Source organism: Heterocephalus glaber, unplaced genomic scaffold, assembly GCF_053883595.1.
Source record: "Heterocephalus glaber isolate CG9 unplaced genomic scaffold, H.glaber_assembly_v1.0 deba00000281, whole genome shotgun sequence".
Lineage (NCBI taxonomy): Eukaryota > Metazoa > Chordata > Mammalia > Rodentia > Bathyergidae > Heterocephalus > Heterocephalus glaber.
The window spans coordinates 27,035,549-27,052,871 of NW_028258139.1; the positions used below are offsets into that span (position 1 = coordinate 27,035,549).

A 17,323-nucleotide genomic window follows, 5' to 3' on the forward strand; every position below is an offset into this window, starting at 1 on the left:
CGCCAGGCAGACAGGCCATGCACTGCGTCACCGCACAGCCCTGGGCCGTCCCAGCCGGGGAGCAGGGTCTAGACCCAAGGCCTTGGCTGTGGGCAGGGATACAGAGAGGAGCGGTGCACAGGAGCGGAGGCCGCCCAGCCTGCAGGACAGCCTGCCCCGCCTCCCGGGTGACCTGAGATGCCTCCCGCCTCTGGGACCGCATCCCGTCCCTCCCCAGTCCTCCCAGCCTGACCCCCACGTTCCATTGCAGAACAGCCTTGCAAAGATTTCTACTGTACCACATGCAATGAGCAGTCAGTCCATGCCTCGCCCCACCTCCACCCCACTCCCCTGCCTCACTCCAGCAGGCGGGCAAGTACAGTGCTCAACAGCACACACTCTGGAGCCAGCCTGCTGGGCCTGGAATAACAGCTCGGCCACTTTTAGCTGTGTGACCTCAGACACTGCATTTAGCCTCTCTGATCTTTCAGTTTTCTCATTTGTAAAATGGGGCTAATTACAACATTATTCCCTAGGATTATTACAGGAATTAAATTACACAGCAGATGAGACCTAATTTTGATGGCCCAGGGGTTAATAAGCACTAAACGAATGCCAGATATGATTATTAGTTACTAATCTAATTAGCATCCTCAGGAAGCCATTTAATTTAACTGACTGCTACAGGTTTCATGTATCGCCTATGCAACACTTACCAGTAAGAGAAGAGAGCTGGGAAGATCCGGAGGGAAATCAGCCTTCTTTGTCCCCTTCCCACAACCTTTTAGGTCCGGATTTCACACTGACCCACAGAAGAGGCTCTGCCCCCACCCCAGTCTGCAGATGAGGACCCCAGGGCTCAGAGAAGCTGAGGCAGCCCAGATTTTAGATTTGGGGTTCTAACTGCTCAATTTGTAAAGGAACAAAAAGCGGCTTCCCGAGTGCCACCTCTGACCCCACCCCTTTCCCTCACCCTGGGGCTCCTGAACAGCCCAGGGACCCAGTCCTCCCGCCTCAGCAAGCAGGACGGCTCCTCCAGCTTCGGGGAGCAGAGCTGCTCTCACTACAGCTGCAGGTGGATGTGCTGCCCGGAGACCCACACTGCACTGGTGCCTCCTCCCCCTGGAAACCCCACCCATCCATGAGCGGCCTCCCCCTCGCTGGGGCCGCAGGGCACCTCCAATCCCACAAGTCGCCCTACAAGGAAAGCAGCACCACGGCCTGCTTCTGTCTGCTTCCAAAACCTGGTCATGTATTTTCTGTAGGAAGCTGCTCTCCAGCTGGCTGCCACTGCCGTCCGGAGGAGAATCGCGAGGGCCCCTGCAGGGGAGGGTATGCCTCGTTCACCCCCGGGTCTCCACCTCGCCCCATCCTACCATCACCATGCCTGCTGGGGACAGTGATCCTTAAGGACCAGACCACCAAGGGCACCAGCTGCCAGTGGGCCACCCCGGAGAGCTCCCTCGCAGCTCAGCACCGAGCATGCCCGTCCCAATTCTCCTGGAAATCCTCCGGAGGTAAGCACTACTGTCCCTCCCGTTTTGCAGCTGGGGAAGCTGAGGCTTGAAGAAGTAAGCACCCGGCTCGCATGCAAACAAGTCACGAAGTCACGGATTCCAACCCCGCATTCTCTCCCTAAGATGCAGCCCCTCGCGCTCCCACGTGGTGTCTTCCTGTGACGTCATCCGGTGCTGCGAGGAGGGGAAGCTCGGCTTGGCAGGAATTCCCCAAGAACACGCAGGCCGCTGCTTACACTCACTGAAACTAAACTGCAAACAGCAGCCACTTGCAAGCGGGGCAAGTGGCCTGCAGGGCCCCATCTCCTTTGCTTTCTAAATCCCCGCCAGCCTTCTGCAGAGTCTCATTCGCCGGCGAACGTGATGAGCCCACATCGAGGGCTCCGCAACACACGGTGGATCAAGCTGTGCTTCTGTCAGGAATGCTCATGGGCCCGAGAACACACAGAGCCACCGAGGCAGCCGCTGCCAGGGAGAAGAGAGAAAAGTGTCCATGAAGCAAGAGGACAGGGCAGAGCCTGGTGCAACACTACACACCTATACTCCTAGCTACCCAGGAGGCTGAGGCAGGAGGATCACAACTTCCAATGCCCGGGGAAATCAGCAAGACCCTGTCTCCAAAAATGGACAGGGCAACTAACGGCCAGCAAAATCAGAGGGGACTCTGCAGACTCTGCAGCAGGGTTCAAAGCCAACGTGAGTGGGGCTGGGAGAGGGAGACAGGCAGAAACTGCCCAGCAGTGTGGTATCAGCTTTCACCTCTGGCTGTGTCGGCCTGTGACAGTGGCAGTGGCCCCACTGCCTCCCCAGGCCACACACAGCTGGCTGGTGGCTCCTACTCCCACGCCTCTGCTCCAGTCTCAACTGCAGAGCCCCAGAAGATGGGATCGGACAACCACGAGTGCCACAAAGTTAGGGACTGAGCGCGAAGGAATCAGATCAAAGCCCTGGCCCTTGACAGCAACCATCTCTAAAGCATGAAGCCCGGAACACGCCAAAGGGCTGTGTGCAGCAGGAAAAATTTAGCTGCATTTTTTTTTAATGGAGTTGTACCACGTGCTCTCCTCAGTCTGTCACACACAAAAAGAAAAGGAGGAAAAAGGCGAATTCCAAAAAGATGAGGCAGCCATAAAGTGAAGGCAGAGAATGCCATGCTCGATGCTCAGCTCAGCATAACTGAAATGGAATTTCCTCCTCAGTCACTGCAAGGCGCATGGCCCCAGCCGGCTTCCCACGAGGGAGGCCCTGCAGCCAGTGAATCAGCCCCTTGTTCCCGGTTCCAGGGAGCCCTGATCAGGGAGAGGCTGGGTGGACAATGTGCACTTTTCCTTTCCTCCGGTGGCCACCCTTCCTCCACTCCTGCCCAACCATCCCCTCCATCAAATCCTGGCTTGGAAAGGGCAAAATCCACAATCACTGGGGTGACTGGTTGAGAAAACAAACTCCTTTAAATGCTGAGGACTTTGTGGAAAAATACAAAGATTCCACACGATCTCTCTGCAACTCCCACATCTGCTCACCTGGGGCGGGTGTGACAGCCAGGAATCCGCTGACAAGAGCCTGAATCGTCTGCAGTGGGCTTTCTCCTTCCCACTGCCCTGCCGCCCACGCCCCTTGGTGTCCACCCAGCAGTGTAACGGAGCTGCAGTATGACTTCCTGTCATCCTCCAGAGCGCTGGCAGGCCGAGGTTATGATTTCCGGAGACCTTGCCGGGACTGTAAACATAGCAGGCTCCTGTCACTTCCATGAGACACAAGGATTCAGCCCCCTGCGGGCCTCCAAGCCAGCTGCTGTCTGTCCATCTGGAACCACAGCCCTGCCACGGATTGCACTAAATTTTGACATTTCTAGGGCAGAAAGTGGCAACCTGCAAACATGTGCTCAAGATTCCCAGGGAAGGATGGAATCCCTGCTTCTAATCCTTACTAGCTGGGAGGTAAACCTCCCTGAGCTTCTGGTTTCATACCTGTAGCATGAAGATAGGCATGAACCTCTTGGTACTGTCCGAAGCACTATTCAACTCCTTCCACATCGTGAGTATTTAATAAATGATAATCTGACCGTCAATCCTGTACACCAAGGCCCTCACCTATTATGCGCATGACCTTGACATTTGACAGATGCATAGAAACCACTCAAACATCAGACCATAGGGGCATCCAAAAGGTCCTGGCTTCTCCAGGCAGCAAGAGAGCTGCCCTTCATGCCCTGCCCATGGGGACAGCAGAGCACATCAGAAGCTGAGAGTCCTCTCAGCCATTTCTTACCCACTCACCACAACAAAGGGCACAATTGCTTGGCCTGAGTTCCCCGTTTCCCCTTTCCCCATGATGTTTGTGGCTATCTGAATATTTATCATCCAGGAAGACAAAAACTGCTAGAGCTATCTGAATTCAAAATGCAAGGTCACCTGGAAACCTCCCAGCCATTTGGAGGATTTATTTTGGTGCTAAGTAGAGAGCAGATGAACCCCTAGCCCCCAGGAAAGGCTTACTTAACTCCGCATTTGGCAGCCAGGCATATTTTTCTCCTCTTGCCCTGGCTCAGAAGGTTACCTCCGGTTATCATCAAGGGCAAAGGGACCCACGGGAACAAGGACAAGGGACCCCTGGAAACAAGCGCATGACCACTGGTGTCTCTCCGTGCAAGCACACTGGGGAAAGGAGCTGCCACACAGAGGAGCCTGACCCAGCTGTGGAACCGGCTGCAAGCTCCTGACCCTCCAAGCCACTGAGAGGTCACCTGAAAGTGCTGAGCCACTGCGCTCACTCTCATGCGACAGAGAAGAGCAGGACGACAACGTCAGGTAAATCCAGGGTGGGAACTGACTGGACCTCGGTTCCCTCACCTGCCAAGCGGAGGTGATGACAGCCACCTCACTGCATGCTGTGACTGGGACAGCAGTTCCATGAGACGACGCCAGTAAAATACCAGAAGCGCGCAAGCACACAGAGTCCAGGGAATGGCGGGGACCTTGATTTCTCTGCCCTGTGCTCAGGCACCCAACAACCCTGAGCTGAGTGGAGGGACAGAGTGCAGTGCAGATCTCTCAGGTGTATTGTAAGCGCTACCAGGCCCTGGAGGAGGGGGGCTCCCTGCACATAACCTGGGCACCACACGGGGGTCTTCGGCACAGAAACCACTCACCCCCCAGCAGAGACAGTGAGGGCAGGTGAGAGGCCCGGCCCAAAGCCGTTCGGCCGTGTGTCAGAGCAGCAGAGAGTGGGGAAGCTGAAGCACCACCTCCAGCCCCATACCTCAGGCGCCATGCACCAGAGCTGGCGCAGTCAGACCCCACACATCTGCCGGGATGCCTGTGTGCAGGATTCAGGACGGGCAAGGGCAGAGGAACTGCTCCCCTAGGAGGCAGGCACCAGACAGCCCACCACAGCTGGCATCTGCACACGCAAACACAGCCCCTTCTGCGATGCTTGGGCCGCGCAGGTGTGACCCTCCGCCCAGTCCTGCCACAGGCTCCCTTTCCGGATGGGCAGCCAGGCTGGCAGAGCCACAGCTCCGAAAGACTGGGCCTGGGCTAAGGCTCTGTCATCACCACCTGGAAATCCTCAGTCGTCTCTGCACGAGCCCCCCACCCCCCAGCCAAGTGGGCCAGCGCCTTCCTTGGGTCTCGGCTGCTTGGAAGCACGAGCTGCTCCCCCTAACTGCACAACCTGGTGTGCTCCCTGGCAAGTGGCCCCGTCTCAGAGGCTGGGGCCATGTGGGTGTTCTGAAGGCCCAGAGACAGACACAGCCTCGGGACCGGACGAGGGCGCTAACATTAGCACCCGCCTTGCGCATCCTCCTGGCGAGAAGCGCAGCACCGCCCAAGTGGGGCGTGGCTTCCGGAGTGCAGGCGGAAGCTGGGCCAGGCGGGCTGGTCGCCTGCTTGCAGCTGCTGCTGTTTGTACTGCTCTAGAAACAGTTAGCAGAGCTGCTCCCAGCCCAGGGTTATGGGGCTTTTTCCCATCCATCAATCCATTTTTATACATTCTAAATCCTTTCTAGATTTTTTGTATTATTCTATCATTGGGGGAAATGTTTAGAAGAAAGAAAATTATGTCAGTGTGCACACCGTTACTTTCCCACTATCAAACCCACATTTTCCATTTCTGATCATATTTTTTACAGTCAAACTCCCTGTTCAATCTCCCCTTGGTCTCCAGCTTTTCCACAGCATCAAACTTCACTCCTGCAATTTCCTCCCGACCTTCCTGGGCAGCCCTGCCGCTGCTGTCTGGGTGCCTGTCAGGCCACATCGCTGTCCTGTTCGTTCCCCAAGTGTCCCTCACTGTGGGCTTTGCTGGATGTCTCCACTGCTGGCCGAGATGGCTCGGAACACAGTCACAGTGACGCTCTGTCCCCACCCCTCTTCCCAGGAAGGGCGGGCCCCGGGTCCACCCAGGGCCTTCCTCTGCTCACCACCCTGAACATCCAGCTCCCTGTAGGCCACCAGCAATGGCACGTGGGACCTTCGTGCCCGGCCTGGTGACAGACACGCCGCCAGGTCTGGACGCCTCCCTCGGTCCTCTCATTTACCCTCCGTTCAGAACCAGTGCCGGCCTGCACCCCTCCCGCCTCCCGTTTCCTTTTTCATCTTTTCTCTCTGCTGATCAAGTGCTGCTCCTGCAGAGGGACTCCGCATGCTGCGCCTTCTCCACCCTGAAGCTGGATCCTCCCCGGAATGCGTCCCGCTCACGCCCAGCCTGAGCCAGTGGCTGCGCCAGGTACCCCCAGCCTTGCCCTGCAGAAGCTCCCGCGCCTCAAGGAAAAACCCCAGGAGGCCCACAGTTCCAGCTGGAGCGTCGCAAGGCACCTCTGGGAAGGGCTGCACTCCGGGCACACACCTAGCCGTACACCCACCTAGCCGTGCACCTGGGGCTCAGCCCAGCAGCGCAGCAGCAAAGGCCTGGGAACAGCCCCAAATCCACTGCTGTGCAAGTGGATCACACAGCACCATCCCCGGATGCAAAGAACTGCACCAGGACTGCTGCACACACAGCAGCCCGGGCCTGAGCCTGCTTACAGGCTGGAACAGAACCAAAAGGCAGGCAGGCCCTGCCCTGCCCAGCTCGGCACAGGCGCTTCTCTGAGGGAGGACACGGGGCCCGGCACACTCCCCACTTTATCTCTGTCTTTCAAATTCCTTCAGAGGCAATAATCCAAAGGCAGCCACATCCTTAGCAGCTGAGGTGAGACGAGGCCATTTGTGGTTTCATGGTTTGTGTTCAGATCCAGATCGCTAAGGTTGTGCGGAGAAACTGTCCCCAACTCCACAGCAGATTCCAGACTCCAGCAGATGAACCGAGTGCTCAGAGGGCTCACAGCATCCCCGCTGCAGGAAAACAGCCTGCCTGTCCTGGCTCAGGAGCGCCCTGGGCAGCATCCCTGCCTCTCCAGGGAGGGGACTCCAGCGGCTCCCTGGCACTTTCCCAGCAGTGACTCATTCGTCCTGTCAACAGCAGGCCAGTGTCACAAGCCTGGCCCACCGCCCCATCAGGGAGGAGGGGCCGGCGCCCAGTGCCCATGACGGGTCCCATGGCTGTGCTAGCTGTCTCTACCCTTGGAAACGGGACAGTCCCACACCAGCCTGCTCACACAGCTGAGCTGGACTCAGGCTGCTATGTGTCATGCGGAGGGGGACCTGCTTTTCATAATGACCAGCTTCCCCAGGAAAAAACAGCCCGGAGAAAGCCAAGGATTCCCCCAGATCACACAACCCGAGCCAGTGGACTTACAAAGAGAAGTCAAACCATGTTGAGTGTTTCAATAATTTTTTTAATTATTACAGTAAAAGAAGAACTGCCATTAATCTCCCTTAAACAGACCCTCTTACTCTAAACACACTTCTCCCATCATTCTGGCTACTTTCTGAAGCAGTTCCGGAAGTCCTCCCTCGAGAGTATCTTTAGCTGCTCTATCGTGGCTGCCTTGGTTTTGAGGAAAAGCCAGGAGTTACACCGCGCCAGGTTCAATGGATCAGGCAGGTGGCTGAGGACAAAATGTAATGTTTTTATTTGACAGAAATCGCCCTGAATGGTTTGAACTGCTTTAGGACATCAAGGGAGCCACAAAAAGACACTTCCCTGAGCATTTCTTCCTCGGGAAAGTTATTTTCATTATCAGCATCATCACGTTTCCTGAGCATGCGCCAGGGGTTTCTGGGGCCATGGTGAGCGCAGAGCTGAGTCTGGGGCTGTGTTTATTTGTTTACTCACCAGCTGCTGCTTAACAGTCTCCCATTCTGAGTGACTCAAAGACCTCACCACCAGCAGCCCAGCGAGCCTTCCCAGGAGCCAGGTAAGCCAACTGGGGAGGAGGTCGCAGTGTACTTCCTGCTACTCAGGCAGCGATGACTCCCCCAAGCCCCAGCCAGGACAGATGGGAGGGAACGACCCACCCCAGCGGGTGGCTGGCACCCCAACAAGCCTGCAAGACCAGGACAGCAGAGGACCCCAGCCCACCTCACCTCTACCACTGGAAGGAATCCACTTCCTGGCCAGCTGAGAGGTAGGAGAGCCACCAGGGCTGACCAAGGCCACTGAGCTGCTCGCAGGTCACGCAGAGACTGAGCCAGGGGCAGGAACGGGCTGCACAGTGCAGCGGCCTGAGACGGGTCAGTGGAGTGTGACCCATGAGCGCCCACCTGCCCAGTGCCGCTCTGCTGCCTGAGAAGTCAGGCGCCTCCCTGCCCAGCAACCCTTCCCCACTGCTCCTGACTGAACACACCGCTCGGGCTTAGGTCCGAACGATGAGAAATGTTTTCTTCTTTTCTTTCTTTTAGGGTAACGGGGTCATCCTTCAAGGTTCTCAGGCAGTCTCCTGTGGACAGCTCAGAATGATTTCCCAGCTTCCGCAAACGCACCTCCCTTCTCCCAGGACATCCTGCCATCCATCTGCGCCCCCTCAAGTCCTCCTGGCTCGTGGGGAAGAAACCACAACCTTGCTCCCCGGCCAATGAGTGCTGTCTCAGGCAGTGGCTCTGAACCTTCACGTGAAGGGGTGGGAGGCCAGATGCAGACCCTCTTGGAGTCGGTGCCCTTCATTAACTTTGGAATTCCACAGGCCAGCATTTTCTCAGGCCTTCTTCCACTCAATACTCACGAGGAGGAGGCCGGTCCAGGCTCTGGGCTAGAAACACCAGGAGATAGCTCTGGGGGGTGAAGCAGCAGTTACCTGTTCCTCTAAGAGAGAGCAAACACTAGCTGCCTGGCCCTAGAGTAAGAACTAGAGATTCAGAGGACTAGGTTTGTAGATGAACCCATTGACGCTCAGAGAGGTGGAGGAATTGGAGCAAAGCCACACTGCCATGAAATAGTAAAGCTGCAAAACCTGGCTGATTTTACTCCGCAGATCATACTCATCTACTAACTGTCGCTGTCAGTCAGAAAGGGCAAAGACTTATTTGATATGGGCATCTATGAGGCAGGATGCTCAGTCACTGCCCCTGGAGCCCAGGCCTGCCACATCAAATGGGCAGTGAGACCTGTGTGTAAGTCAGGGACCAGACTGTACCCCGACACAAGCTGACCCCCTAAAAGGTCAGTGAGACCCACACCTGGCAATGAAGCACTCTCTGCCTTCAGGTTTTACTACCGGTGCTCATCAGAGCCTAGGACATATCAGACCCTCGACAAATGTCTGGAAAATAAACTAGGCATGTGAAGCCCTTCCTTCCTCTGTATTTCCTGTGAAATCCCAAAAAAATCACTGTCACACACTGCTTAACAAACCTCACAGGAAAATTACATCCTGCAACAAATATTTTTTCAGTGTTGAAGACTCAGAATTTGCTTCCTTAATTTAGACCAAGGACAGACATTCTTACAAATAAAGTTTTATTGGCACACAACCACGCCCACTTATTTACATATTGCCTGGGGACAATTTCCAGACACAAAAGTAGAAGTGAGGATGCTGCAGAGTTCTGTGGCTCCCTGAAAATATTTACTCCCTAGACCTGGGTAGGGAAAGTTTGCCAAACATTCACTTAGACACAAATATAACCCACTCGGCATGCTGAGCTCAGGGTTCAGGGCAAACTTTAATGTTAAGTTTTTGTAACTCATTCATCTTTACCATTTTTTATTTCTCGGTACCTCTATGTTTTGATCTTCTAATTCCACTCTCACATTTTGCTTAAAAGCAGCTAACATTTCCTGAGAACATACTATGTACCAGAAACTGAATTAAGTCCTTGAGTGTGTGTGCTAATTTAATTCTCGCAATAAAGTACTGAGGGAAGTAATATTATCCTCCATTTGTTGATGAGAAATGAATGGGAAAAAGGTAAATGAAGTTATCGCCTGCATAGGGGAATATGCACTATGTCGTAATTCAACCTCAGATACGCAGTAATATGAGGGAAACTTTGGGTGCTCAATAGCTACACTAGAATTGGTGGGGCCAGGACCGGGAGCTATGATCAATGCAAGCAGAGCTATAGGACTATAAAGCGCTACTGTGACTCCAAGATTGTTCGGTGTTCCATGCAGCTCAGGGCAAGGCACACAGACGGCTCATCATGAACCTTCCAGTTGTGGGGGTCACAGTGAACTGAAGTCCGCAGATGGGAGGCGGGACTCAGAACCACCCCCATCGGTGCTCTGTGTGGCCGGGCCACCCAGCCATGTCCCCACAGACCTCATCCAGGACCTGTGCTCCCAGATGTGTCCTCTTTCGGAAAGCTGAGCCCACATGACTCTGGGATCCTCGAGAGGCTGGATCTCTGTTGATAAACATCTGCATCCGAGGCAATACTACCTGCACGCGGGAGGCCTCCTACATTGGCTGTGGTTCACCTAAATCTGCCTCCATATATCTGAAACAATTATTCTGCTTTAAAAAAGAAAAGCTTGCCTGCCTATTACCTCCAGTCATCCCCACACCTCATCAAGCACCTTGAGATTCATGGGCCAAGCAGGGCCATGGAGGCAGGCAGATCTGTGCTCGCTCCACAGAAAACCTCAGTCTCTTTCTCAAATAGGAACGGCAGGTCCATGCCAACCTCCCGGACGGACAGTGAACTGGCTCATTCCAGGCTCGCAGACACCACAGCCCCGTCCCATGCCAGGGACTGGGACTGAACCCAGGGCCTCAGCACTGAGCGACCGACCCAGACCCTTTCTATTTTTTATTTTCAAGGTCAGCTCGAACTCGCCATCTGCCTGCCTCAGCCTCAAAGTGTCCTGGAATTACAGGTATGTGCCAGCACACCTGGCTTACACATCAGCCCTGAAGCAACACCAGCCGTTCACTGAGAACGCTGGAGAAAGAGCGCGTCACAGCCTTCTCTCAGGAGACCCCATGCAGTCGCCCAGGGTTCCAGGCACCTCTGCAGGGAACGAGTCCAAGTGCTAAGCCATCTGCAGCTGGGAGTGGGAGAGGAGAGGTGGCAGCCCCAGGGCGGCAGCAGGTGCTGCAAATCACCAGAGACCCTCAGGGGCAGTGTGTGGGAAACAGGGCTCAACACCAAATGTGCCCCGTGCGCAGGCACTAGCAGGCATGAGACGAGATTAGGCAACAAGCGTGGGGCTGTGAGCAGAAGCGAGGCTGCTCGGAGACAGGAAGGAGAGCCAGAAGCAGCCCAGAAGCAATGGGAGCACTGGGACCAGTGCCGCAGCAGCCCAGCAGCGCTTCCCACTGAGCCGGTGGGTTCCCAGGCCCTGGGCCTGGCTGGATGGTGCTGCCAGTTCACCCGCCACACCCTGGTCCCTACACCTGTCATGCCACACAAGCATGGTCCTTCCAAGTGCCCTGCCGTGAGGGCACGAAAGCCCACAGAGGAGAGGCGGTCTGCCCAAGTCACGGCTGTGGGGCGGCACGGGGAGCAGCACCTCTCCTGGCACCATGGACTCGGAAGCACGCTCCAGCACTGCCACGTCCCCAGGGGCACTTGCTCGTCCCTGCATGCGCAGTCACTAGCGCAGCGAGTCAAGTCATGGCAAAGGCGCCTCCCACAGGTCAGCTCAGAGGTGGGACCGGAACAACGGCTTCACAGAGGGTGACTGTTGCTGCATCTGCATCCACAGAGTGCAGCTCCTCAGGGAGCAGGGTGGGAGTCTCATCTCTTCCCATAACCCCTGACTTGTGGCTGCCCTCCCATGAGAGGCAAGAGATAACCCGACCACCACAATGGGGCTGTTCCAGGGAACTACTGATAAAAGCAGAGAAAACCCTGCTTCGGGCCGTGATAAGGGAAGAGAAGCCTCAGGAGGGTGGGGGCGGCCGGGAACCGGGAATGCAGAAAGCAGGGCCAGGACCACTGGGTCTCCCTCCCGCCATCATTTTCCTGGTGAAAACCCCAGCCTGAGACTCATTCACCACTGTGAGCTCAACCACATCCTCAGTCCAGAAGTCTCCCCAGAGCCTCAACAGAAGCCCCTCTCTAGGGGGCTCCTCTCCTGGCCCTGCCTGCCCGGTGCAGAAACACAGCGCCTGTCTCCCCACAGGACAGTGCACTGCCCAAGGGCACGGGCTTCCTGCACACCCAGCAGCCCAGGCTGGTCCCCAACCCCATCCCACTCCATCCCTGGACCCTTGGTGTCTTCCACACACCAGGAGGGGCTCCTGAACTCTGCTTCTCCCACTGGACAAAGAAGTCACCCAGTTCCAAGGGCCCGAGTTCCCTGAAGACACCATGGGAAAGTCTCAGTCCTTCAGCTGAAGTGGGTAGCTCAGCATCAAACACTGGAGAAGTCGAGGCCTCCTGCCCTGCTTCTCCTGTCTAAACAGCCCTTTGAGGCAAGTTACGTGCCCCCCAAAGCTTCAAGTTTCTCAACTGTAAAGTGGGCACCCCACTGCCACCTGGCTGTACAGAGCTCCCTTCCGTCTGTCCTTTCCAGGGACACGGAGAGGAAATCATGAAGAATCAGCGTCTCACCAGGGCAACTGTGCCGCAGCAAACGTGCCGAGCCTGCGGGCAGGCCGCACTCTAGGGGCCTCCGGCCTCAAATCCCATCACTTGCACAGGAGACTGTGAGACTGCAGCATGCCTGGAAGTGCCCACACCTAGGACTTCCCCAACTCTGGGAGGCTGGGAAAGCCGACCTGGGAAGTGCCCGAGGCGGCAGAGGCACCCAACCACAGCAGCCAAAGACCTGCACCCAGGGCTGCCTCGAAGTCAAGTGCTGGGCAGCCCCAGTCACCTGAGCCCTTGTGCCACGCACTGGTGGGGCTGCCACTCACCTCTGGGTGGTCCAGTGACAACACAAACCTGTCTCAGGCCACGTACCTTCCAAGCCCCCAGTCCCAACCTCAGAGGCTGGTCCTTCTGCTCGTAGGCCCCTGACAAGCAGTGGGCTCCTGGTGGCAAAGCCAGCCGCTCGCTCCCCGCGGGTGGCAGGACGGCCTTTTCTCGTGTACTGCTCAGGTGACACTCACCTTCCCCAAGTGCCCCTTAACCAGATGCCTCCGCCAAGCCGAAGTTCCAGTGCCAAGCCCAGTGCTGCCTGCCTGCTCCTGCCTCTGCTCAGAAAGACTTCTAAGGGCCAGGCAAGGCCCCTGCCCAGGGCTCCTCAGCCAGCACTGCCCAGCCACATGTTCCCACATCACTGTCCATTTCATGATCCTCAACTGCTGCTGTGAAGCAGGCGACACTGACTTCACCTCTACCAAAGAGAGAAAGGAAAAGAATCCAGGGTCACTGCCCCAGGCCACCCAGGAGCATGTGTTAAAGATGCAAATCCAGCACAGGCAGCTGCTGCCCAAGTCTCTCAGCACGGGCCATGTGGTCTCACGTTCCCGGCTCTAAGCATGGAGCCAAGAAACTCCGTCCCATTGAACTTCCAAAGTCTTAACTCCTTAGCCCTTTGCCCTTCTGTGCAGCACTCGGGAGCGACCACAAGTCAGGCACAGTGATGTCTCAGACACAGACGTGCTCCAGTGGCACTGGCCTTCATGGCATGGGCTCAGTCTGCAAGAGGAAGGCAGCTCACAGTCCAGAAGAGCCAGGAAGGGTGCCAGGAAGGGCACACACATCAGGGCAGGCAATGGGGGGGGGGGGCTCCCAGGAAGGACCTTGCCATTTCCACCTGTCTCCCCCCGGCTCCTGAGAAACACACACCACTGAGCTCTCGAAAGCCCGGCTGCTCTGAACACCAGCCACATCCCAGACACTGGCAGTCAGGACAGTTACCGCAGAGGCCTGGAGAGCTAAGGACAGCACACACGAGATGCTGCACAGGGAGGAGGTGAGACTTACATTTCTGAGGGACCCCAGGAGCTGGCGGAGATCTCACAAAACTTCCCACGAGGCTGGCGAGCTCTGCCCTCCTGGGGAGGCATGGCCAGGTCCCCTGTGGCATCCAGGCTGTGAGACTCCGTAGTACCCTGCCAAGGCCAAGGCCTTCCTGAGAATCCCCAGCATCCTGCACAGCACTAAGCGTGTAATTCCAGGACACATGTCACCAGCGTCATCCCCAGGTGGCTGAATTGCACTGTACATCCACTGGGTTCAGAAACCTTTGAGCGAGTCTGTGCACCTGCAGGCTCTGCAGTCCTGAGGGTGGGCATCCTTTTCATCTCCCTTGGGTCAGAAGATTGGGCCTGCAACAGGGAGGAAGGAAGAATGGTCTTGTCACAATCACTGACCCCCCAAGGAGCCAGGCATCCTCCCTCCTTGTATTTGACCCTAGATATGAAATTGACTCCCCACAGCTCTGACACCCAAATACAGGTGGGGCAGGAGGCCAGGGGAACCTTTGGGAGCGAGCTTCCCGCCCAAACCAAGGGCCTCTCCTACCCAGCACTCGGACAGGTCCGGGAGGATGGCTGGACTAAGCTGCCAGGATGCAGAAAACAGGGAGGGATGGCAGTGAGGCCAGTGAAGGCTGGGCGGTGAGGTCCCAGCAGGGAGCTAAGAGGTTGAGGGTCAGCTGGTCGGAAGTTGTGCTTGGCTTTGTTTCTTTTTAAAGGCAACCACAAAACCCTGGCGTGGCTCCAGGCATTGCCTTCTGAAGAGAGCTTCTTACACATCCATTCAGCACTTCCGGAGCCCCTGCAAGGTACAAGGGCCACTCCAGCTACAGCTGAGGCCTTTGTGTCCTCCACCAGTCCACTCAAATTACCCAAGGGTAACGGGACAAATCCATCCGAGGTGGCCAGGGCAAGAGGCCCTGCATTCCCAGCCACCCACTGACAGCAAGAACTGCCCTCCGTGGTGCATCTAACTGCTCCCCCACTGAAATCGCTGCATCCCACCCAGTGCCAGCCCCCAGAACCCAGGGGCTTCTTGTCCTAGTTCCCAGATGAAGATCTGGGGGCACAATGACTTTGCTTCACACTAGTAAGAAAGGAGCCTGAACCCAAACCTGGGTTATCCATAGAGCCTTGATCCACCACTCTGAGTTGCCTACCCAGAATGGCTACAACTTAAACTTACGTCCTGGCATTTCACAGGCATTTCTCATCCTCACCAAAAAAAATTAAAGATGAAAAAGCTTATAAGCTATTCCCAAGTTTAAAGATGAGAAACGTGAGGCCCAGAGAGGCTAAGCAACTTCCCAAAGATCAGTGGTCTTTCTAAAAGAAAAGTACACGGGGGCCAGGGATTTGGCTCAGTGGCTCCGGTGCCTGCCTCGCAAGCACAAGGTCCTGAGTTCGATCCCCGGTACCAAAAAAATAAATAAATAAAAAGAAAGAAAAGCAAAGCACAGAGTCACCAGCAGTGTGAGCCCGAAGTCCATGAGTTCAGCCATGATCACAACCTCCATCAATAACAAGTACTGCCACCAAAACAAATTTTCACAAACCAAAAGGTCGAAAACGTCACAGGTCGGGCACGAGGTAGGTCAGCGGTCAGACGCGGGCTCGCTGGGCTGAAGCACGGAGAGGCCGGGCTGCGCTCCTTTCCGGGCTCCGAGGGTCCCACTCCCGATCCTCTCGGGTTTCTAAAGGTCACCCTCCGGCCTGGGTCCTCGGCTCCACTCCTCCCTCGGCAAAGCCGGCCCCACACTGCTCTGGCGGGGCTGTCTCTCCGTCCACTTCCACGCTGGGGTCTCGCGGGGGCACTGGGCTCCCCGCGGATCAGGAGCGTCTCCCCACGTGAGGAGCAGCCTCGAGCACATGGGCGGCCCCTCTCACCCCGAGGGTTTCAGGATGCACAGGCCCAGGGCTCGCACAGCGCGGTCTTTGGGTCCAGGGCTGCGCCCACCGGCAACTCTGCGGGAGAGCGTTCGTTCCCGCTGCCTTGGCAACCGTGGCGAGGAGCAGCCACCATGCCCGAATCAGGGAATCAGGATCGCCTGCAACCCGGCCCAACGCACGCACGCACAAGTTCCGGTAGCCAATGGGGAAAGCACAAAGAAAACAGGGAGCTGGGCTCTTCTGAAAAGCCTATCCACGCCCTCACTTGAGAACCGGAATGGACGCCTGCGCACAGGGCACGATGGCAGCTGTTCTCGGGTCAGCAGGCGCACCAACCGCCAAGGACATTCAGGAGGTCAGTGGCAGGCGCTTGAGACACAGTCTCCTACCCGACCTGCCGTGACTTGTGGGAGGTGGTTGAGATTTCCCACCGCGTAGACCAGGCTCTTGAGCCTCAGGCGCTGAGAGACAGTCAGCCTCTGCACCCAGGTTGGTTTTAGTGCCGAAGTGAGGGTTTCCAGGAACTTCTGCTGCTGCTGTCAAGTAGCACCTGTTGGATCATCTCTCCTGTGGGTAATTATAAACACTGCAGCACTGAGGATTGAACCCAGGGCCTTCGCACTAAGCTACATCCCCAGCCCTGTTTTTATTTTGAGACAAGTTCTCGCTAAGTTGCTATGTTGACCAGGCTGGGCTTCAATTTGGGATCCTCCTGCCTTAATCTCCCAGAGTGCTGGGATTACAGGCATGTGCCACCATACTTGGCTGTACAAAGTATTTCAAAAAGAAGATGAAGGAGGGAGAGAGAGAGGGAGAGAGAGGGAGAGAGAGGGAGAGAGAGAGAGAGAGAGAGAGAGAGAGAGAGAGAGAGAGAGAGACCCTAAATGCAGGACATCCTGGAAGGGCTCAGCATTCCTTGGATGGCCTCCTTTTGGTCACTTTCAGCCTAAGGGCAGGCCCAGGTCCATGCAGGCAGGTCGCTCAAACTTAATGGTTTTGCTGGATTGAAAAATCAGGACAGAAATCAAGATAACAAAACAGCAGAAAGTGAGAAGGAAAATCCTGATGTAGGGAGACCCCGAAAGGAAACCCTTGAGTTGTGCATACACACAGCGACCTGCAGCATGCAGCAAGCCCAGAGCCCAGCTCACACACAGCCTGGCTAAAGCCAGAGCAAAACAGAGAATGCACTGCTGCCCAGTGCCAGTCAGTCTGAGGCTTACCGAGTGATGTTTACTAAGTTATCCAGTTCAAACATTTACTCAGTTAAGAGTTCACAGAGACAGGAAAGCAATACTCTCCAGAGGAACAAAACAGAAGTCAGAGTCCCTACAATGTGTCATTTGCAATGTTCAGGACACAATTAAAATTAACTCAGGATAACAACCAGAAAGGAGGGGGAAGGAAGGAAGATCCATTCTCAAGACAAGCAGGCCATGATAGAGACTGTTCCCATTGTCCCAAGATGGCCAAGCTGCTGGAATTAGCAGACAAGGGTTTAAAGCATCAACTGTAACCATGCCGAACAACTTAAAGGAAAGTATATCCTTAGTGCATGAGAAAACAGGAAATCTCAGCAAGGAAGGAAAAACTCAAAAGGCCAAATCAACATTCCAGAATGGAATGCTTAAACAGTTCACTGGGTCTCTTTCACAGCAGACTGCAGAGGAGAGGAGAGGAGTAGTGGGTTGGAAGGGGGAGAACTGGAGGTCAGAATGCAGTCCTTGGAGCCCTCACTGTCCTA

The 17,323-nt window shown here is 55.8% G+C and overlaps 1 protein-coding gene across 46 annotated transcripts in view; it reads right to left on the reverse strand.

The window, feature by feature from the left end:
- The window catches only part of LOC101704262 (uncharacterized), a 223,358-nt gene that overhangs the window by 147,197 nt on the left and 58,838 nt on the right, over window positions 1–17,323 (reverse strand). For 41 of the 46 annotated variants that reach the window (XR_015441461.1, XR_015441455.1, XR_015441464.1 and 38 more), the window contains exon 2: window positions 13,697–14,040. The exons of 4 other annotated variants lie outside the window; for them this stretch is intronic. The gene's annotated coding sequence lies outside the window, so the exon portion shown is untranslated. Of the gene's footprint in view, window positions 1–695; window positions 7,486–13,696; window positions 14,041–17,323 lie in introns of all 46 variants that reach the window. One more of the 46 variants, XM_087187831.1, reaches the window with a different exon arrangement.